Source organism: Schistocerca nitens, chromosome 3, assembly GCF_023898315.1.
Source record: "Schistocerca nitens isolate TAMUIC-IGC-003100 chromosome 3, iqSchNite1.1, whole genome shotgun sequence".
Taxonomy (NCBI): Eukaryota; Metazoa; Arthropoda; class Insecta; order Orthoptera; family Acrididae; genus Schistocerca; species Schistocerca nitens.
In genome coordinates, this window is record NC_064616.1 from 599,704,383 (window position 1) to 599,728,920 (window position 24,538).

The window sequence follows — 24,538 nt, forward strand, 5'->3', positions numbered from 1 at the left end:
GGCCATATCATATACACTGAAGCACCGAAGAAACTGGTATAGGCATGCATATTCAAATACAGATATATGTAAACAGGCAGAATACGGCGGTGTAGTTGGCAATGCCTATATAAGACAACAAGTGTCTGGCACAGTTGTTAGCTCAGTTACTGCTGCTACAATAGCAGGTTATCAAGATTTAAGTGAGTTTGAAGATGGTGTTATAGTTGTCACAAGAGTGATGGGACACAGCACCTCTGAGGACTCTGGTAAAACATCAAATCCCCGACATCGCTGTGGCTGGAAAAAGATCCTGCAAGAAAGGGACCAATGATGACAGAAGAGAATCATTCAGCTTGACAGAAGTGCAACCCTTTGGCAAATTGCTGCAGATTTCAATGCCGGGCCATCAACATGTATGAGTGTGTGAACCATTCACCGAATATCATCGATATGGGCTTTCAGAGCCAAAGGCCCACTCGTGTACGTTTGATGCCTCACCTGGGCCTGTCAATTCTGAGATTGGACTGTTGATGACTGGAAATATGTTGGCTGGTCGGATAAGTCTCATTTCAAAAATTGTATCAAGTGGGATGGACATGTACAGGTATGGAGACAACCTCATGAATCCATGGACCCTGCATGTCAGCAGGGGACTGTAAGTTGATGGAGACTCTATAATGGTGTGAGACATGTGCAGTTGGAGTGATAAAGGACCCCCGTTATGTCTAGATACGACTCTGACAGGTGACACATAGGTAAGCATCCTGTCTGATCACCTACATCCATTCATGTCCATAGTGCATTCAGACAGACTAGGGCAATTCTAGCCAATTCTGGACAATGTGACACCCCACACATCCAGAATTGCTACAGAGTGGCACCAGGGACACTCTCAGGAGTTTAAACACAGCCGCAGGCCACCAAACTCCCCAGACATGAACGTTATTGAACATATCTGGGATGCCTTGCAACGTGCAGTTCAGCAGAGATCTCCACCCCCTTGTACTCTTACAGATTTATGGATAGCCCTGCAGGATTCACTGTGTCAGTTCCCTCCAGCATTGCTTCAGGCATTAGTCGAGTGCATGTCATGTCATGCTGTGGCACTTCTGTATGCTCGCGGAAGTCCTACATGGTATTAGGCAGGTGTACCAGTTTCTTTGGCTCTTCAGTGTATATTAACTATAGTGACATCACAGCCTAGCAAGTGAATGTCAGTCCGAGTATGGGAAGGATTATACTCGTCCATCACCTTATTCTTTATATAACCCATCATAGTGAGCATATATTCACACTTGTACCACAAGTATTGAACTTAAAACTCAACGCAGTGCTCGTTTTCAATTTCAGTAACCACGGCATAGCCACTATCCGAATCCAGACCTACATTTACTCATTTAGATCAATATATATTAATATTATATGAGCTTGTGAATAGTAATGCCCTTGATGGGGGACTTGCCTGCAGTTCAGCTCCAATGGTGCTGATGGCTGCTGCTGCTGCTGTGGTTGTTGAAGCATATAACTGAATGAAGTCTGCAGTGCACTATAGGTGAAAGACACTAGGTGCAATAAATTGGGAAGCCATTCCACTGTGGCAGTAGTATGTGGCTGTCTTCCTCCAACACTTCCGCTACCACAGGTTCAGGAGCAAGTTGTGCTGCTGGAACAGTAACAAACCATAAGTATCTATTGGAATATATATTTGTTAATATCAACAGTAATAGTTACTATTAGATACTTACTTCCAGTCCTATCCCTCTAGGCCTGGGGGGCATTGGCTGGTCCCTGATGCTGCTGCTACTGCTGCTGCAGGCACATCATCCTCTCACTATGAAATTCAAGCACTGAATGATTTGGCTCTTAGTCTGCTGGATTCGTAATAAAGAGGGGGGGGGGGGGAGTCGAGATCTTCTTTTCCTAATGGTAAACTGGGTTTCCAGCCTCCAGCCATTTTATTGTACTCACCTTTGTTGAGAGGGGGTTCCAACTCACATGACAACTACAGAATTATGTGATGACTTTGAATATAAGTTACACAGTTGCCTAGGTGATACTCTTGGGTGACCTCTATCAAATTTTGGTGGTTCCCCAGGGGAAAGGGAGTAGACGAACCATGGAGTCCAAGTGTGTAACCTGACACAACCTGTAATAAGATTATTATCTGCGCCATTATTGGTAGTACTATCCTACCAATGGGCCCAACTGTTCTTACTCCATCACAGTTTTGTCTAAATAAAACTAGTAATTACTGTGAAGTGCCTGAATGCATTAATTTCTCTTTTATTGGGTGTGCCTGGTGTAAGGAAAATGTTTGTTTTCATCATCCAATAGACAATTGCATTTTTGTGACAATTACAGGGAATAACTAAGGAGATGTTTCATTGTTAGTGAAATATACATTATTCAAACATTATAAGAACTATAGTAATTGTTATCAAAGGTTGCAAGTCAACAAATTAAACTCCCAATTGATGGAACTCACCTGCAATGTAACATCATACACTGCTTTGATTTTCTTTCCTCCGCTAGTCACCTGTCAACAATTTCATCTGCAAGAGTTTAGCTGTCAATACGAACTGTAAGTTATTCAAACAAATTAACAATCTGACTAATTTTTGATGTGGTTTAAGTCCTTAAAATGTGTGTGAATGCACTTTGGAATTCATGCTAAGTAGCACTATGTGCTCTTGCCAGGGCTGATGCTTAGTCACCAATCTGTGTGATAGGCAGGATGGGCTGTACAAACCATTGTGATAAGCAGTTCTTTATGTGGCAAATATGAATAACTTTAATATTTTTAAAAGATGCATATTCTTATGAAAAATTTCAGAGTAAGTTTCAGCATGTCAGATTAGACCATTGCCTTGTGAGTGCCCAAACTATTGACAAAAACTCATCCCATTGGTGGTGGGATAAGTGTGTCTCCTTTCCCCACACCACATGACTGTTTGTAATGCCTGCAAGAAACCCCATCCAAAAATAACAGTTCTTGATCGTTAGGAGAGAAATTTATTTTGTATTTATTTGCTGCGCTTAGCTTTTAAATAGTTTTTCTGGGAAAACCTAGCGTAGTTTTCGCGTCTCGTATTTCAGTGAGTGTTTCTTGATTATCAGAGTAGCTCATCAGAAGATTATCTTGGGAATTTGTCACCGTATAGAGTAGGGTAAACATAGTCATGTGTAGGGACTGTGGTTGTTGTGAGCGGACGCAAGGAGAATTGGCCACTCTTCGGGGGCAGGTGGAGGCTTTGTCTGTTAGGCTCATCGAGCTCGAGGCGCAGGCGTCGGCTCGTAGTGGCGTTGGGGCAACTGTGGTGAGACCTATGCCTACTTCGGTGGCCTTGGAATCACATGGAACCCCTGATGTCGCTGCGTCTTCCGGCAGTGAGCATCTTACCGGTCAGCCATCACTCCAGGGTGAATGGCGGACAGTGGTGGGCTCGCGCGTGCCTGGCCGAAAGGCGAAGGTGGGATCTGGCCGCGTGGCAGCTGCCTTACCCCTTTCCAACAGGTACGGGGTGCTTCCTAGTGGTGATGACATCGTTTCCGAGCCACCACAGGATGCCTCGCCTGTTGGGCCAGTGGCCGATTCTCCGGCAAGGTCCCGACAGTCACAGAGGGCGGGCCTATTAGTTATAGGGAGCTCCAACGTTAGGCGGGTTATGGAGCCCCTCAGGAAAATAGCGGGTAGGTCGGGGAAGAATGCCAGTGTGCACTCGGTGTGCTTGCCGGGGGGTCTCGTCCGTAATGTGGAGGAGGCCCTTCTGGCAGCTATTGAACGCACTGGGTGTGACCGGCTGCAGATAGTAGCACATGTCGGAACGAATGACACCTGCCGCTTGGGTTCTGAGGCCATCCTTGGTTCCTTCCGGCGGCTGGCCGATTTGGTGAAGACAACCAGCATCACACGCGGAGTGCAAGCTGAGCTTAATATCTGCAGCATAGTGCCCAGAGTCGATCGCGGTCCTCTAGGTTGGAGCCGTGTGGAGGGTCTAAACCAGAGGCTCAGACGACTCTGCGACTATAATGGTTGCAAATTCATCGACCTCCGTTATTGGGTGGAGAACTGTAGGGCCCCCCTAGACAGGTCAGGCGTGCACTACACACCGGAAGCAGCTACTAGGGTAGCAGAGTACGTGTGGCGTGCACACGGGGGTTTTTTAGGTTAGAGGGACCCCCCCTTGAGCGAAACGATAAAATACCTGACGGCTTACCAGAGAGAACATCAGCATCGTTGATAAAGAACGTCCGTCCTCAGAGACCAAAAACAGGAAAAGTTAACGTAATATTGGTAAACTGCAGTAGTATCCAGGGCAAGGTTCCTGAATTAGTATCGCTTATTGAAGGAAATAGTGCGCATATAGTATTAGGAACGGAAAGTTGGTTAAAACCGGAAGTGAACAGTAACGAAATCCTAGACACAGAATGGAATATATACCGCAAGGATAGGATAAACGCCAATGGTGGAGGAGTATTTATAGCAGTAAAGAATTCAATAATATCCAGTGAAGTTATTAGCGAATGCGAATGTGAAATAATCTGGGTTAAGTTAAGTATCAAAGGTGGGTCAGATATGATAGTCGGATGCTTCTATAGACCACCTGCATCAGCAACCGTAGTAGTTGAGCGCCTCAGAGAGAACCTGCAGAACGTCGTGAAGAAGTTTCGTGATCATACTATTGTAATAGGGGGAGACTTCAATCTACCAGGTATAGAATGGGATAGTCACACAATCAGAACTGGAGCCAGGGACAGAGACTCTTGTGACATTATCCTGACTGCCTTGTCTGAGAATTACTTCAAGCAGATAGTTAGAGAACCAACTCATGAAGCTAACGTTTTAGACCTCATAGCAACAAATAGACCGGAACTTTTCGACTCCATGAATGTAGAAGAGGGTATCAGTGATCATAAGTCAGTGGTTGCATCAATGACTACAAGTGTAATAAGAAATGCCAAGAAAGGAAGGAAAATCTATTTGCTTAACAAGAGTGATAGGGCACAAATCGCAGAATATCTGAGTGACCACCATCAAACGTTCATTTCTGAGGAAGAGGATGTGGAACAAAAATGGAAAAAATTCAGAAACATCGTCCAGTACGCCTTAGATAAGTTCGTATCGACTAAGGTCCTAAGCGAGGGGAAAGATCCACCGTGGTATAACAATCATGTACGAAAGGTACTACGGAAACAAAGAAAGCTTCATCATAGGTTTAAGAGTAGTCGAATCATAGCTGATAAGGAAAAGCTGAACGAAGCGAAAAAGAGCGTAAAGAGAGCAATGAGAGAAGCATTCAACGAATTCGAACATAAAACATTGGCAAACAATCTAAACAAGAACCCTAAAAAGTTTTGGTCATATGTAAAATCGGTAAGCGGATCTAAATCCCCTATTCAGTCACTCGTTGACCACGATGGCACCGAAACAGAGGACGACCAAAGAAAGGCAGAAATACTGAATTCAGTGTTCCGAAACTGTTTCACTGCGGAAAATCGTAACACGGTCCCTGACTTCAGCCGTCGCACGGACGCCAAAATGGAAAATATTGAAATAAACGATATCGGAATTGAAAAACAACTGCTATCACTTAGTAGCGGAAAAGCATCCGGACCAGACGAGATACCCGTAAGATTCTACAGTGATTATGCTAAAGAACTTGCCCCCTTTCTATCAGCAATTTATCGTAGATCTCTGGAAGAACGTAAAGTACCTAGCGACTGGAAGAAAGCGCAGGTCGTTCCCATTTTCAAGAAGGGGCATAAATCAGATGCGAATAATTATAGGCCTATTTCGCTTATGTCAATCTGTTGTAGAATAATGGAACATGTTTTATGTTCTCGTATTATGACGTTCTTAGATAATACAAATCTCCTTCATCATAACCAACATGGATTCCGCAAACAGAGATCATGTGAAACTCAGCTCGCCCTATTTGTCCAAGAAATTCACAGTGCCGTAGACACTGGCGAGCAGATTGATGCCGTATTCCTGGACTTCAGGAAGGCATTTGATACGGTTCCGCACTTACGTTTAGTGAAAAAAATACGAGCTTACGGAATATCGGACCAGGTTTGTGATTGGATTCAGGATTTCCTAGAAGAAAGAACACAACATGTCATTCTTAACGGTTCAAAATCTGCAGATGTAGAGGTAATTTCGGGAGTACCGCAAGGAAGCGTGATAGGACCTTTATTGTTTACAATATACATAAATGACTTAGTTGACAACATCGGTAGCTCCGTGAGGCTATTTGCAGATGACACGGTTGTCTACAAGAAAGTAGCAACATCAGAAGACTCGTACGTACTCCAGGAAGACCTGCAGAGGATTAATGAATGGTGCGACAGCTGGCAGCTTTCCCTAAACGTAGATAAATGTAATATAATGCGCATACATAGGGGCAGAAATCCATTCCAGTACGATTATGCCATAGGTGGTAAATCATTGGAAGCGGTAACGACCGTAAAATACTTAGGAGTTACTATCCGGAGCGATCTGAAGTGGAATGATCACATAAAACAAATAGTGGGAAAAGCAGGCGCCAGGTTGAGATTCATAGGAAGAATTCTAAGAAAATGTGACTCATCGACGAAAGAAGTAGCTTACAAAACGCTTGTTCGTCCGATTCTTGAGTATTGCTCATCAGTATGGGACCCTTACCAGGTTGGATTAATAGAAGAGATAGACATGATCCAGCGAAATGCAGCGCGATTCGTCATGGGGACATTTAGTCAGCGCGAGAGCGTTACGGAGATGCTGAACAAGCTCCAGTGGCGGACACTTCAAGAAAGGCGTTACGCAATACGGAGAGGTTTATTATCGAAATTACGAGAGAGCACATTCCGGGAAGAGATGGGCAACATATTACTACCGCCCACATATATCTCGCGTAATGATCACAACGAAAAGATCCGAGAAATTAGAGCAAATACGGAGACTTACAAGCAGTCGTTCTTCCCACGCACAATTCGTGAATGGAACAGGGAAGGGGGGATCAGATAGTGGTACAATAAGTACCCTCTGCCACACACCGTAAGGTGGCTCGCGGAGTATAGATGTAGATGTAGATGTAGATGTATGCCTGCATTCTGATTTTAAAAAAGTCAAAGTGCTGTGTTCCGTCATTAATAATTGGATTTACAACACAGATTCCTGCTAGCTAGATGTATTTTCCATTCACAACCTTCAGCACAATGGCCTTTGTAGTTTGCAACTTAATCTTATTCAGCTGGTGATTATAAGCATCAGATATAAGAGAAAATGACATCCCAGAATTGAGTAATGCCTGGAAATGTTGGTGATCAGTGATTATATCATTGTAATTTCCCAACATCTTGGCAACTGCCACCAATGGCGGATTTTCATCTGTGGTGGTCTTGCTGCCATAGAAGGTAGCTTCATCTAGTTCTCCTGATTTTGCCAGGTGGAACCTCTGTATGGCAAAAGGGAGCAGCTGCAGTGCATTAGAGAGAGATTAAAACTGCCTTGTTGTTTCACATTTTGTGTCATAATAGTCACTCTTCTTCTTTGTTTATAGTAGATGTTGGGAATACATACCCATGTCATCCTACCTGTTGTACTTAGCAACACTGTTGGAGTCCTTTAGCCCTTTAGTGAGATACTGGCCAGCATATCCCAAAAACACTGCTGGATACCTGATGTGCATCTGACTCACTGATGCTTTTGTATCCATTGGTACCTTGGTGATGCAAATCATCACAAAAATGTACTGTTGTATTTGGGCTTCAGGCTGTCACAATGATGGCTTGTACACTGCCTTATTGATACTGTGGTGATGTCTGTGTTCGAGGTACCTAGCATCTCCACCACACTGCCTTATTGATACCATGGTGATGTCTGTGTTCAAGGTACCTGGCATCTCCACCAAACTGGCATTTTTAGCTACTCCCAATGGATGAAGTGCTTTGTTGGTGCTGCATACTTTCACAATGTTGACTGAGATAAACTGATGTTGCAGTGCTGATCTTTGACATGCCAGTGAAAAAGTTGTCACAAAAACAGCTAAGTAAAAATCAATGCAATTCACACATTTATTTATATGTAAAAGCTTACTTTGGAATTTTCCTCTGTGTGAGACCATGTGTACCAGATTTGTGTGCTGATCTGAAATGCTCAATTTGCACATTTTGCTGTTTGCACTGCTTCAGCACAATCTTTCATGGATTGTATCAATACTTGCTTGTATTGTGAAATTTTGACAATTTGCAGGTACTGCAATGAATTCTTACTGCTGTCATCAATTGTTGGCTTAAATTTATTTGTGATCTTTCATAACTTTTAGGAACAGTTGGCTTATTCCACACTCAAAACAACTGTTCTCTATTTTCATTGTATAATTATGTGAGAAATACATTATTTATGAAAATTTTCATATTTTATGTAAGGTACAAGAGTTGTGAATAACTTATTTTGCAGAAAATCAGCGTCTGTGATTCACAGTTACTGGCAAAGAATAGATCACCCCAAACTTTAGTGTGTATCAACAGAAATAAACATGTACCTTCGAGGACTCTCCTGTGCATAAACTACAGTAATTTGCAATACCAAATCTGCATTTGTGATTTGGTTACTGTTCCAGATTCTGTAACTAACATATGTGTTACATTTAGTTTTCTCTTTCACTTAGAGTATATATTATCTACATTTATTGTAAATTAACTGTATTTTCAATTTTGTTAGCGACTACCATCAACCTCAAAAATTTTAGCAAACCAGTAATTTTTACTATGGTTTTTCTGTTGCCTTGATAGAAATCTCATTTTGCGTATCAGCTTCTGTTCTTACTGGGAATTAGTAATTTTTTAGCACAACAGCTCAAATCATAGTCAACAGGCTTAGTTTAAAGCTATTTGTTCACTACTCCATAAAACATTGCACCAGCCACAATGCAGCCCCATTGCGAATGCTGTTCTTGAATATGGAATGAGTTAGTTGATCTTTATACGCAGTTGGACTACTGACTACTGTCAAACAATTGGTGACTGCTGTGAATTGGTGTGCTGGAACAGGTTCCGAAAGTCATTTACCTGGGGTACCACAAGATACCTCAAACACTACCCTCTACTGTAGATCCTGTCCTCTCTGCAGGAAGAACAGGATCTGTTATTACACCTCCACTTGACTGTGAGTGACATGTTAGTGATAGATCAAGGCATCCTACCAACAAGTTCAAGGTGCTTACTTTTACTGAAACTGAAACTGTGGGACTCACTTCAATTGTTTTGGGGAAACCTGCTTTGTCTTGTGTTAAGAGGAGGCAAACACAAAAGGGTAGGGGCCATTAATTGTCAACAGTTCAAACATATGATGAATAATGGTACCCGTTAGGGAAATGGTAGCAAGGAACAGGAAGGAACACCAGGTGCAGTTTGTGTGTATGCCTCGGGGCCTCATTCAACATGTTGAGGAAGTTATTCTTGCAGCCACTGACAGACAGTTGTAGATTGTAGTTCACCTTGACACATACAATGCCTGTCAGGCATCCAAGATCTTATTTGGACATTTCAGTCACTGGAAGAGAAGGTTAAAAATGCCAGGCTTGCACACAGAGGTTCAACAAAGCTCACAATTTGCAGCATTGTCCCCAGAACTGATTGTGGCCCCCTGGTTCTGAATCACATGGAAGGGCAAAACCAGAGTGTTTGAGGGTTCTGTGAAATGATAGGCTGTGACTTCCTAGATGTGTGACACAGGGTTGAGAAATGTAGGGTCCCCCTAAAAGGGTCAGAGGCTGCTATCCAGATAGCTGACTGTGTGTTGGGTACACACAAGAGTTTTTTAAAATTAGGCAACTCTCCATCCAGTCTAGGTAATGATAAATGTAGGAGACCCTGAAGAACAGGTGTAAGGAAAAAAAATGGCCCACTACAGGCAAGTCTCAAAATCCTAGTTGTTTACTGCTGAAGCACTTGCAACAAAGTGCCAGAGTTTGAAGCTCTCGTGAAAAGCAGTGAAGCTTATATAATACCAGCTACAGAAATCTGGTTGAAACCTAAAATTAGAAGCAATTAGACTTCTGGGGAAAATTTAAGCGTTGCTTGAAAGGATAGGCTAAGAGGATATGGAGGCAGAGAATTTGTCACAGTTGACAAGCAAATCCACAGGAATGGAAATCAAAGCTGAATGCGATATTGTTTGGGCAAGACTCAGTATCAGGTGTGGGCATAAAATGGTAATTGGATCTATGTATCACCCCATCAGACTCACCTCCTGATGTAACTAAAAACTATGAAGAAAACCTCAACTCGCTTGTATGTAAGTCCACCAGTCATACTATAATCGTCAGTGGATACTTTAATGATCCAACTATGAACTCAGAAAATCGCAGATTTGTTAGCAGTTAGCATGACGAGAAATCCTATGAAACATTACTAAACATCTTTTGTGAAAACTACCTGGAACAGGTAGTTTGGAACTCCAATCTTTATAGAAATATATTAGATCTAATGGCAACAAATAGACCTAGCCTCTTTGAGGATGTAGACATCAAAACTGGTATTAGTGATTGCAACATGGGTGTGGCAACAATGATTACCAAAGCATAAAAGCAGTACTGTCATATCCAAATGAGGAACCTTATACTCTCAGCATAGGATAGGAATATGTAGATGAACTATCATTCAAGTTTATAAGAATAGTAAACCATGTACTGGATTGATACATACCAATTAGAAAGTTCATAATGCAAGGGCTCTCCATAGTATACAGCCATTATAAACAAACTTTTAAAGAAACAGAAACTACTGCATAATAGGTGTAAAACAAAGCAGATGGCTATAGATAGAGAGATGCTGAATGAAACACATTTGGCTGTCCAGAGGCCAATGTGTGAAGCCTTCAATGATTACCATAGAAGAATATCATCAAATAAATTTCACAATACACAAAGAAATTCTGGTTGTATGTAAAGGCTGTTAGTGGCACCGAAGTTAATGTCCAGTCCCTGCGAATGAAACAGGAAGTGAGTCAGAGGGTAGCAAAGGAAGGACTAAATTTTCCCAATTTCATCCACATTCCACTGAGAAGTAAGTGAAGTAAGTGTTAGCATCAGTGTCAATGAGAAATAGCTGAAATTGTTCAAACTGAATAGAGCTCCAAAGCCCAATGGAACCACTGTCTGATTCTACACTGAATCCCCAGAGCTCGTTGTGGACCCTCCAACTGAGGTATGGAAGAAGACCTGGGCTACTACGCAAATGTCCTGCTGTGCCCAGAGAGCCTCAACATTCCTACCCTGGTCCGAGATCTGGGCCCCACCCCATGAAGGGTGGTGGGCATTAAAGTCCCCCAAAAGGAGGAATGGCGGGGGGAGCTGGGCGAACAAGGCAGCTAGGTCAGCAATAGGGACAACCTCATCTGGGGGAAGGTAGAGGAAACAGATGGTAAGCTCCATTCCTGCCCGGATTCTAGCAGCCACAGCCTCGAGAGCCGTGTGAAGTGGCACTGGGGCACTAGGAACAGTGGCAAGAACATAAACACAGACACCACCAAACACCCGGTTGTATTCTATGCGGTTCTTATAGTAACCCCAGTAGCCACAGAGGGTGGGGGTCCACCGAACAGGAAACCAGGTTTCCTGTAGGGCCAGACAAGTGGCAGGGTAGCGGCACAAAAGCTGTCTCAACTCAGCAACGTGGTGGAAAAAACCACAGCAATTCTATTGAAGGATAATGGTATCCAACTGTGAAGACATGAAAGAACCTGGGGGGGGGGGGGGGGGGGGGGGATAGGTCACGCCTTAGAAGTGCTCGCCACCACTGATTGCGAAGTATCCTGATCAACTTCCGTACGAGCTGTGGGTCGAGCAACATCTAGCTCCTAAGTGGACGCTAGATGCTCCACATCATCTTCAGGTGCAGTGGTGAACTCCTTTTCTGTCTCTATGTCCTTCTCCTTTTGCTTTTTCTTCTTTTTGGTAGGGTCCCGTTTGTACTCTGGTTTATCAGGCTGGGTGGGCTTTTCTGACCCAGTCTCATGGACCGAGGAAGACCTGGAAGCCTTATGGCCCTCAGGTGGTGGCTTTTTCAGCCACTGGCTGACGTATGGAGGGGCAGTAACCATGGAAGGGAAGGCACCAAGCGATACCTTCCGTGCGAGGGGAGCTGGAGGAGGCGGGCACTTCTCGGGATCAGAGGTGGGGACTGAAGTCCCCAAAGGAGGAGGGGTTGTTACTCCCGATGATCAAAACAGGGGAGCAATGGAAGATGGTGTTCCCCCAACTACCAGGGTGGCAGGAATAGACAGCTGGGCTGGAGGGCCCACAAAAAGGGGCTGAGCTTGGGGGCTCATCGCCAGAGATGGCGACATCAAAGCTGCTGCAGCATATGTCAATGAAATGCACACAGGGTGAAGTCAGTCATACTTGCGTTTAGCCTCTGTGTAAGTGAGCCTGTCCAAGGTCTTATACTCCATAATCTTCCATTCTTTTTGATAAACCACACAGTCTGACGAGCAAGGTGAATGTTTCCGTCCGCAGTTGACACAAACAGGGGGTGGCGAACATGGGACGTTGGGGTGGGAGGCACGTCCACATGTCCACAATCCCGACAGGTAGGGTTGGCGTCACATCTCGATGAGACATGCCCAAACCTCCAGCACTTAAAGCAGCACATGGGAGGAGGGACGTAAGGCTTAACATCACATCGATATATCATCACCTTGACCTTCTCGGGCAGGGTGTCACCCTCGAAAGCCAAGATGAAGGTGCCGGTGGTGACCCTACTATCTTTAGGTCCCCTGAAGACACGTCATACAAAGTGGACACCGTAGCATTCCAGATTTGCACGGAGCTCGTCGTCAGTCTGCAACAATAGGTCACAATGGAAAATAAGTTCCTGAACCATATTGAGGCTCTTATGAGGCATAATGGAGACTGCAACATCACCGAGTTTGTCACAAGCAAGCAATACCCGTGACTGTGCTGGGGATACTGTCTGTATGAGGACAGCTCCAGACCTCGTTTTAGACATGCCCTCAACTTGTCCAAACTTACAGTGGTCGTTGAAGCACGCTAAGAGCTTACGGTATTGAGGACTGGTGGCGCTTCCCAGTCCCCAGCTCAGGGACCCCGGGGTCACCAAGCCTGTACCCAGCAACTAAATGCTGAGCCCCCTGAGGGGAATTAACAGGTCTTCTACACCAGAGTTCAATTGAAGAAAACAAAATCTTGAGAATTTAATGGCCATATCAATTTATATATTCTGTCAGATTAAGTAGTGAATAAATGAATGAGTGAATGAATACGTGTGTACTTCTTTGTAAGAGTCACTTAATATGCACTTTCACCAGTTTCTGAAAGTTGCAGAAATGTTTAATGGATCTTGCAAGCCATGATACCTTTTGGTCCTCAGAAAAAGGTTTTATCACTTTACATTGCTGATTTAAGCATGTTACTGGTGTCAACAGATGTAGTATGAATATTCACACATCATCTGTCAGTGGCACTTACATGCCAAAACTGGTAATGTGAATGTCTTATAGTGATTATGACTTCACAAAACATTTTATTGAAGATGAATGTTATTTCTAACAAGCATATCATCTATCAAAATGTCATTTGTTTTACAATATGTTTTAAAATAAAATGCGTATCAACCTCCACATCTCTTGTTTGCTAAACCACATACATTTGAAGAGTAATTACTATTCATGAACAGTTTAAAATGATATAATTGTATTCAAATTTTTCTTCTACATTGCTGTTGATGAAACCAGGAGCTGCACTGTATGATATACGGCACAAAAGTCCTCTGGAAACAATTCACCAGTTGTATGTGTATCTGTTCTTGGACTAATCATAGTTATGCAGTAGGTAAGAGATGTTTCTGTGCTGTATTAATCACAGTCATTCAAATGTTTTCGCTATGAAATCTTTGGTGACAGAATCTCGGTTCAAAAAGTTCTCAGTAAACTTGTTGCATTGAAGATGGACAAAATCCCAAGCTTTTAATAACTACCTCCACCATCATCATCAGGAGCTATGACTGTCATGAAGCTGGTGAGGCTTCCACTTTTATGCTCAAAGGAAAGCATCTATGTGGCTCGAATACGTCATGACACATCACAGATACAGTACGTACTGAGGTGGTGCCCTCTATGTCCATAGATAATGTTTGTGCACTTTATCCGGCGTCACTTCCAGGGTCATCACTCACATCAGGTTGCAAGGTGTGAGAAGTCTTCCTCTCTGCTCTTTCTTTATCAAGTGCATGCTTCTATGCATTGCCAAATGCACAACTGGTGTCTCTATTGAAGTATGTATCACCAGGTCTAATTTACACTGCTTCTCTATCCACAGGGTCCCAATAGTTCAGAGAGTGCACCAGAATTCTCATATGTTCAAACATAACCTTCTGTTTATTTAACAAACTGTGCTCAGCCACCACTATTTTTTTCAAAATTCTTGTGGTTCAGGTGACATTGATGTTCAAAACAGTGATCAGCAACAACCTATATAGAATGACCCATGTAACTGCTGCCACACTCATTAGGAATATTATAAATCCTTGACACTCTCAGGCCAAGAGTATCTTTAACAAGTCCTAATGCTTCTTCAGTTTTCCTGGATCGGTGAAACACCTACCCGATTACTTGCCTATTTAGCACAAATGCTTGTGGATGTCTTCAAGCAGTGGTGGGCAGGCCCAAGTGAAATCATGGTCAGTCTGAACATCTCCCTGTTTAGGAATGTATCAGCAGAAGAAACATTAAGACTGCTTGTTGCTCATTTCTCTCTCCGAAACCTTAAAATTACTCCAACACGTCCTACGACCATGTATTTTTTTCTATTGTAGGAATAATTTGATGTAACAGCCTTGGGTCCACTGCTGTCATCAGCCATAGCTAATTTTTTCATGGTTTTTTTTAAAAAATGAGCACTGAATAATGCTCTCTGTCCATTCACCCTACTTCTTCAGGTATGTTGATACATTTCTAATATGCCCACTTGACAGTGAGGCACTGCAGAAGTTCATTGGTCATATGAACTGTATGCATCCAAACATAAGATTTATGGCAGAGATGGAGAATGACTGCCAATGGCCTTGCCACAGTGGTAACACTGGTTCCCGTCAGATCACCAAAGTTAAGTGCTGTTGGGCTGGACTAGCTCTTGGATGGGTGACCATCCAGTCTGCTGAGCACTGCTGGCACGCGGGGTGCACTCAGCCCTTGTGAGGAAAACTGAGGAGCTACTTGACTGAGATGTAGCGGCTACAGTCTCAAACTGACATATGGCCAGGATGACAGTGTGCTGACCACATGTCCTTCCATATTCACGTCTGTGGGCTGAGGATGACACAGCGGCCAGTCGGTACCGTCGGGCCTTCCGAGGCCTATTCGGACGGAGTTTGCTTTAGTTTCATGGAGAGTGACTGAAGTTTCCTTTCTTATATGCATTAGTTTGAAATGAAAGCAGATGGACAACTCAGCCTTTGTGTATCAAAATCTGACATGAACAGACCTTCATCTCAATGGGTGCAGCTTTCACCATCCACCTCAGAAAAGAGCTATGCTGAACATCCCAATTTACAGAGCGAGGACTATTTTGGACGAGAAGCATCTTGGCTCTGAGATGAATCATCTGTTGACTGTGTTCAGAAGGAAAGGGTATTCAGACCATGATATAATTTCAATCCTGCAGAGAAAACCAAGATATGAAGCAGGTGAACAAAATATGGACTGGCAACACACAGTGTGGTTTCCATTCTGTGGTACAATAACTAGTAAGATTGGTGGAGTCTCAAAGAGGGATGGAATCGGACTTGTCTTCCAGCCTCCCTGGAAAACTAACAAAATGTTCTGACCCATTATAGATAATCTTCACCTGAAAGTACCAGGGATTTATAATATTCCTGCCGAGTGTGGCAGCAGTTACGTCAGTCAGCTACACGGACTATTGCTGATCTCTGTGTTTAATATCAGCACTGAAGTACAAGAATTTTGAAAAATCAACCATGGCTGAGCACAGTCCTTTACATAAACGAGAATTCTGGCCACATTTCAAATTATTGGGACTCTGCTCAGAGCAACAGTGGAAATTAGACTGTGATAAAAATTTCTACAGAAACCTCAGTTATGCACTTAGCAATGCATATCAGCATATACTTGCTACAGAAAGAGCACCAAGGAAGATTTATTGAGCCCAATAATTCAGTCAATCATATGCTGTCCTTTGGGTATAAAAAAGTGGAAGCCTAGCTAGTTTTATGACAGTCAGACATAGCCCCTGAAGATAATAGAGGTAGCAATTGAAAACCTGAGATTTTATCCTAATTCCAAGTGGCAAGTTTGCCAAGAAATTTTTAACTAATTCATATGTTTTCATTTTAACAGTTTTAGCAGCAAGAAGATTTTAAATAATTTTCACAAACTTTTAAACATAATATTTATAGAATAATAAACTGTGATGCAAGTTCAACTATACTCAATTACAAAAATAATTTGTGATCCCATATAACTACCTTCTACATATAGCCTTTTAAGTTAAAAAGGTGCGGCTTGTTTCTTGGCATTTTCCTTTGAATCAGTCAATGGGAGAGTTAAAAAATAAATTAATTGTCAGCCTTGTAGAGAAATTACTTTATTGTTTTATTCTACACCAAGGTAATAGCCGTATGTCATATTACATGCTCCTACTGTAAAGCACAGACTGCAGAGCTGAAGGGTACTTTTATCCTATAGCCTCGCTGTTGGCACCTCCGTGCTGGCACATCACATCTTGCTGCTAGCCCATAGCATTACTTACACCGCAGCCTCACTGCTTGCCAGGAGTAATTATGATGCAGCTATTTATATAGCTGATCGAGTCAAATATGGCACTCCCAGAGCTACTCTCAAGCAGCCAATCACAACCTAAGTTTTAGGACATAAAGCAATGGTTGCAGCATGAAAAACAAACGAGCTTGATGTCATCACCTGACGAGGATCATAGCGAGCAGTGCAGTGAGCAGCGATGGTGCAGGTTAAATGGACCAATAAGATACAGAGGGTTTCATTGATCATCGCTTGGCCATGTCAGCGAGCAGCAAGGTTGTAGCATAAATGTGCCCTTAGATATCAGCACAATTTGGTTCAAAGAAGAGGAATAAAACACACTTTTTACATAAGCTTCTCCATTTCTTGCAAACTGACACTTCACAGTATTGACTCAGGTGATAAAACTCATTTAACTATATAAGCTGCTTTCTTACCTTCACTTCTTTCTCTGCCTTCATAAAAATAATTCACCTTGGATTTGTCCCTGATGCAGAAGATATATTTCATTCCTGCATTTTTGAACATCAAACAAGATGGCCGCAACACACCTGCACTTGTACACTTCCATCACTCACATTTCTGCAAGCAGTAAAAATGGCTCAGACAAACAGATTCTTCCCTAGATGCAACTTACAACAGTGAACACATCTATACAATCCTCAGCTGCTGAGACGTCTTGAAGAAAGAGCATCAGCATACGGTCGAGGATCTGTTACCTACTGATTCTATTATTACAGTTAGGTACGGATGCCCGACCACACACTAATGCCTCATATTTCACTTCAGCAGATTATATCTTCACATGATGTTGAATAAGTCAAGATGAATGTAGATGCTGCCACATATTTCTTCTAAAATATCATGAATAATATTTCATTTGAAAATAACTTTCTGTATACTCCATTTTATTCTTAAATATTTGGATGAAAATCCATTGCAATTCCAATCCCTGTATAATAATGACTGAATGCAAATCTGATACACTTTTGCTTCAGACTTAACATTTGAAGCTCATATTTTGGTTACTTAGTATATGTATCTGTAGAGGTTTCATAAATGATTCGAGATAAGGGAAACGGGTGATGGCACACCAAGGAGAGAGTATTTTGCTGTGTTGGTAATGCTCTTAATAATACACAGGAGGCACTCAAGTAGTTACTTTAAAAAAAATGATGATGTATCAATATGATCTTTTTAAAGTATGCAGTGACACACTTACCAAAAAGGTTACTCACTGTTTTGCAACATAGCTATCAGGTTACCACATAAACAGTACCCTGGGCCAGCCATCTCTACCTCTACATTTAGCACATTGTGAAAAGTTGCAGTGAAAACTTCAAAACACATAATACATACCACTTCACTTTTCAAAGCTTAAGTACATTACTCTTTCTAAAAAGAGGAGAGGGAAGGGGGGAGACAATCTGACAACAAAATACTCTGCTGTGTCAATTGTCGAAAAACTTGTTTTGATACCTTAAATTGCTTAAAAAGTATTAAGCATATCTACATTAGTGGGACACCTTGCATTACTTTCTTCAAATGCAAGATGTATTTTAATATTGCTCCCCTTCAGGAAGTAACCACCCAAACTGAGATAAAACTTTATCCCTGCTCATGGGTTAATAGAATTATCACAAGTTCCTTTTTCCAAGCCTTTAGGTGATTTTCCTTTTTTATACAATAAAGGATATGGTTCGTTCAGAACTTTTACACCTTTCTACACATCTACATCCATACTCCACTAGTATGAACTTAAGAATAAACATCTGGCATCTTCTGGTAACTTTTTCCAACATTCATATATCCCAGATAGGAAAAATGACTACCTATAAATTTCGGTTTGTGGCCTATTTCTCTCAAGCTATTTATTACCACACGAGTGTGTGTATGAAATTTTTGTTTAAATCATAGTTCTCAGAATCTCGGGAAGTCAGTAACAAGGCTACTATAATCTATGCTGAGAAGGCACAGCTTTCAACATTATAATTTTCATATTCAGCCCCCCATGGAAAGTGACATTGGAGCCATTATCAAACTTCACAAACTCTGGTGTGATTTACCTGAAGTAATTATCGAGATAGGTGCCTAAGTTTCACACAGGGTTTCATCCACGCCACACACTTTTCAGGCAATTTTTGCTGCAGCAGCTTACAAGGATCTTTAGCACATAGCAGGCTATGCTCAATTTTTTGATAGGGTTGTCAATATTATTTCTCCACCACACATTATTCTGGGTCCGTATTCTGAGAAACTTTTTCATGTCAACTGTGTTTAAAGCTATGTTTAACAGATGGATGTTTATAGTTTGAGGGATATTTTTATTGAGAATATAGAAGCTGAGTGTTACAGCTCTTCCTTAATTTATGATTAGATTATTGTAAGTAACACATTCTGCTATGCTAGCTATTGTCGTTGTTAAGCTTTCTTGTTGTACGCTGTCTGTTTTTGCACTGATGAGAAAGCTTGTGCCATCAGCAAACTGACATGCATTTTGACACTGTATGTATGTTTGTAGGTCATTTCCATATAGGAGGAATAGCACTGGTCCCAGTACTGATCCTCGGGGAACACCTTATTTCCTCTCTTGGTAATCAGAATAATGGTTTGTAATTTTGTTCCATTCAGTGTGTTGTATTTCCACCATTTGTCTGTGTCCTCAATGGTATGAACTAGTTATTAAGTACACCTCTGATGCCTAGTCGATTTAATTTCAGTAAGAGCACCTCATACTATGTACTACTGAGTGCCTTCAACAAGTCAACGCATACACCAGTAATATATTTTCCATTGTACACTTTCTGGTAAATTTCACTCATAAATTAACATATAGAAGTGTTGGCTGAACATGTCTTCCTAATCCCATGTTATATGGTGGACATAATTCAGTATTTTTGAATAAGGCCTGTAAGGCTTTTGTGGAAGACTGTTTCTAAAATTTTTGAGAAGCCAGACAATAGGGCAACTGGCCTGTAATTGCAAACTTGTTCTGCATTTCCTTATTCTTATAAGTGGCGATAAAAAATTTTCCATTTGAGGACATTGCTGCAGCGTATATACAACATAGCATGACTCAGGTGCGAGTATTTAAGAACCAACATGTAGGCAAAGGATCAGTGTGGCATTCATGTCTTTCGACGAGTGTGTGGTAAATGCAGACATGTGAAGTATGGTGAAGTTATTACCAAAAGCATCCAAACAGTACCAATGTTCTGTAATTTTTTTCTTGACTGCCAAAGGACAAACACCAGCAGACACCATTGGATAATGAAGAATGTGTATGGGGCAGCATATATGCAGAATAGTGCACCAAGGGGTGCTGCTGCTTTGTGGTAACACATGTCCCCATATTGCAAATGTCTTAACACGTAGGTTACACCAACTCAAGTGGGAGATATTGTAGCACCAACCTTATATTACTGATCTCTCTCCATGTTATTATCACGCCTTTGGTGTCTTAAAAAAGGCCTTGAAGTGTTGACAATTCCTGTTGGATGAGGACATGCAGCTATAAGTTGCGGTCTTCTTCATAGAGCAGAACATATGCTTTACCTAATGGATACCTTCAACCAGGTGCATCTGTGGGACAAATTCCTCCGTGCTAATGGTGATTTTGTCTGACTGGAATACTGGATCTGGACCACAAGAACTTTGAATTTCACAATTTTTCACCAAGAAGGGAAAATTACTGATGCCAGTTTAACTATTGCATAAATGTGTCAGTGGTTATACAAAGAGTTTCCTGCACCCATTTTATTATTTCTTGAGGTGCACTATCTACTGCTGAAGACTGTTTAATTTTTAATTTAAGAGCTGTTAAACCTCTTCATAAGAAAGGTGACATAAAAGACTTACACTTTAAGCAAAAACAATTTACATACGGTAGCACAGCTTGGATTCCAGAAGGATTGCTCAGCTGAGAATACTATTTATGCATACAATTATCAAGCAGTACAACCCTTAAATATCACCATTTGATATTTTCTGTGATCTTTTGAAGATATTTGATTGTGTTGATCATGTTACTGTCTTAGAAAAATACAAGTTTCATGAAACTGATCACTTTGCACGCTGCTTATTGGAATCATACATAACAAACAGATTGCAAGAAGTTGCGCTGAATAATTCAAATAATGTTAGAAGGGAGTAAAATTTTAGTTACTGAGGAGAAATGAAAAAGGGATTTGTGCAGGTTTCATTTTGGGACACCCCTGTTCCTTAGGCATGTGAATGACTTTCCACTTAAGATTAAACAATGAGAATTGGTCCTTTTTGCAAATGATACTAATGTTATAATAAACCCCATTAAAGAAAAAGCAACAGAAGAGATTTTAAATGATGTTTTCCATACAATTATTAAGTGGTTCTCAGAAAATGGACTCTCCATAAATTTTTGAAAAAAAAAATGCTATATTCAGTTCTGTACAACAAATAGAGCCACACAAACAATTGATGTAGCACATCAGCAGGAGTCAGTAGTAGATATGACAGATCGCGACAAATTTCTGAGGGTAAATAATTATGAAAACTTGAACTGGAAGACTCATATTACTGGGCTTCTCAAACAATCAAGTTCAGCTACTTTTTCTCTTTATACAATTGCTAATTAACCTCCTAACATATTTTGCTTATTTCCACTCAGTGATGTCCTATAGCTTAATGTTTCTGGGTAACTCTCACAACTCAAAAAGGAAGTACTGATGACACAACAGCAAGCACTAAGAATAATACCCAGTGTTCATCACCCATAGATGTCATGCATATACCTCTTCAAGGAGCTGGACATTTTAACTGCACCATCACAAGACATATATTCAATAATGCAATTCATCATAAATAATCCATCTCACTTTGAGAAAACAGCAACATATCATTTCATTTCTTAAGTATAGCTGCACGAGTAGGAATAAACAAATGTGTTCACTATTGTTCATGCTAATAATACACTACTGGCCATTAAAATTGCTACACCAAGAAGAAATGCAGATGATAAACGGGTATTCATTGGACAAATATATTATACTAGAACTGACATGTGATACATTTTCACACAATTTGGGTGCATAGATCCTGAGAAATCAGTTCCCAGAACAATCACCTCTGGCCGTAATAACGGCCTCGATACGCCTGGGCGTTGAGTCAAACAGAGCTTGGATGGTGTGAACAGGTACAGTTGCCCATGCAACTTCAACACGATACCACAGTTCATCAAGAGTAGTGACTGGCGTATTGTGACGAGCCAGTTGCTCAGCCACCATTGACCAGACGTTTTCAATTGGTGAGAGATCTGGAGAATGTGCTGGCCAGGGCAGCAGTCGAACATTTTCTGTATCCAGAAAGACCCGTACAGGACCTGCAACATGCGGTCGTGCATTGTCCTGCTGAAATGTAGGGTTTCACAGGGATTGAATGAAGGGTAGATCCACGGGTAGTAACACATCTGAAATGTAACATCCACTGTTCAAAGTGCCGTCAATGCGAACAAGAGGTGACCGAGATGTGTAACCAATGGCACCCCATACCATCACGCCGGGTGATATGCCAGTATAGCCATGACAAATACACGCTTCCAATGTGCGTTCACCGCAATGTCGCCAAACACGGATGCGACCATCATGATGTTGTAAACAGAACCTGGATTCATCCGAAAAAATGACGTTTTGCCATTCATGCACCCAGGTTCGTCGTTGAGTACACCATCGCAGGTGCTCCTGTCTGTGTTGCAGCGTCAAGGGTTACCGCAGCCATGGTCTCCAAGCTGATAGTCCATGCTGCTGCAAACTTCATCGAACTGTTCGTGAACATGGTTGTTGTCTTGCAAACGTCCCCATCTGTTGACTCAGGGATCGAGACATGGGTGCACAATCCGTTACAGCCATGCGGATAAGATGCCTGTCATCTCAACTGCTAGTGATACAAGGCCGTTGGGATCCAGCATGGCATTCCGTATTACCCTCCTGAAGCCACCAAGGCCATGTTCTGCTAACAGTCATTGGATCTCGACCAATGCAAGCAGCAGTGTCGCAATATGATAAACCGCAATTGTGATAGGCTACAATCCGACCTTTATCAAAGTCGGAAACATGATGGTACGCATTTTTCCTCCTTACACAAGGCATCACAACAATGTTTCACCAGGCAACGCCAGTCAACTGCTGTTTGTGTATGAGAAATCGGATGGAAACTTTCCTCATGTCAGCATGTTGTAGGTGTCGCCACCGGCGCCAACCTTGTGTGAATGCTCTGAAAAGCTAATCATTTGGATATCACAGCATCTTCTTCCTGTCAGTTAAATTTCGCATCTGTAGCATGTCATCTTTGTGGTGTAGCAATTTAATGGCCAGTAGTGTATATGCATATCCCATAAACTGACTCATTTCACATCATTTCGATAAAAGAATAATCCAAATGATCTATGGAACATTAACTAAGTAACTAAACTAACTAACTAACTAACCAACCAACCAACCAACCAACCAACGAACATGAATTCAGATTGTCACATGTCAACTGATTTACTACACTCCTTCATAAATATATTGAACTGATCCTTCATCTTATTACAAATACTTTATCTACTACCTTTGGATCCAACATCTTGTTCGGTCTATTTTCAATTTTTGACTGTCTCATTGAATTCTTCTTCCAATCTGCATTCCGTTCATGTTTAGTATCATGTAGCTGTTATTATCACAGAATTTTTTGTTTAAATTTTGCTCATGATCATCAAGTTTTTTGTTAGTACCATTTAGTTTCTTTTTCAAACCTGTACTCATTTTTTGTAAAAATGGTGTTGATACAGTCCCCCTTCCTACATTATCAACACATTTGTTATCTATTACTGCCTCACATGAATCAATGAGCATATCCAAGTTTTAACTTTAATTTTTATTTGCCTCCACAATTTGAACTCTTTTAACTAATCATTACTCATTAATAACATCCATGCCAACACTATCCTAATCAGCACTATCCTCCTTATAAATTACATCATGATTCTCATTTTAATTAGCCATTGTTATTCAAATATATACATTGCATGCACAATTCTTAATCAAACTGTAACATTTAATAGTCTATAACTTTTTTTCCTGTACAACATTGCTTAAAAATTGAGGTGCTACTGAAAATTACAAATTCACTCACCATACACTGACACTAGCAATCAGGCTCTGGATTCAATGACTGTTGCAGGATGTGACATCCTAATCAGCGGTCTTTGTATATGGGGTGTTCTGGAAGTTTTCCCTGATTACAAACATGAATAAGGCAGAAAATATGACACATAGACACACATCTTTTATCTTGAAGTTCAAGTAACATATTTAAGTGTTAGTTTACAAACACACACAATTAATAATTTTCAATGTCTATTTCTTTCATTGCACAAAGAATATTCAGGCAATATTACAATTCCTCCCATGTGTTAGTCAACATTTTGTGAAGGATGGATGTTATAAAGTCAGTAATTCTGTGATGTAATGCTGCGATGTTGTTCACTAGTGGTTGGTAATCTTGGTCCTTGACATAACCCCAAAAGAAGAAATTGACTGGTGTCATGTCCAGTGATGGTGGAGGCCAGTTGATGGGACCAACATGCCCAATCCATCTTAGCGGAAATGTTGCATCCAAACAGGCATGAACATCTAACCTCCAATGAGGTGGTGTGCCATCTTTTATGAAAATTAAGTCCAGAATGTCCTGAATCTGTGGCACAACAAATAACTGCAACATATCAAGATATTTATTGGCTGTGATATTTGTTTCTTTTTAAAA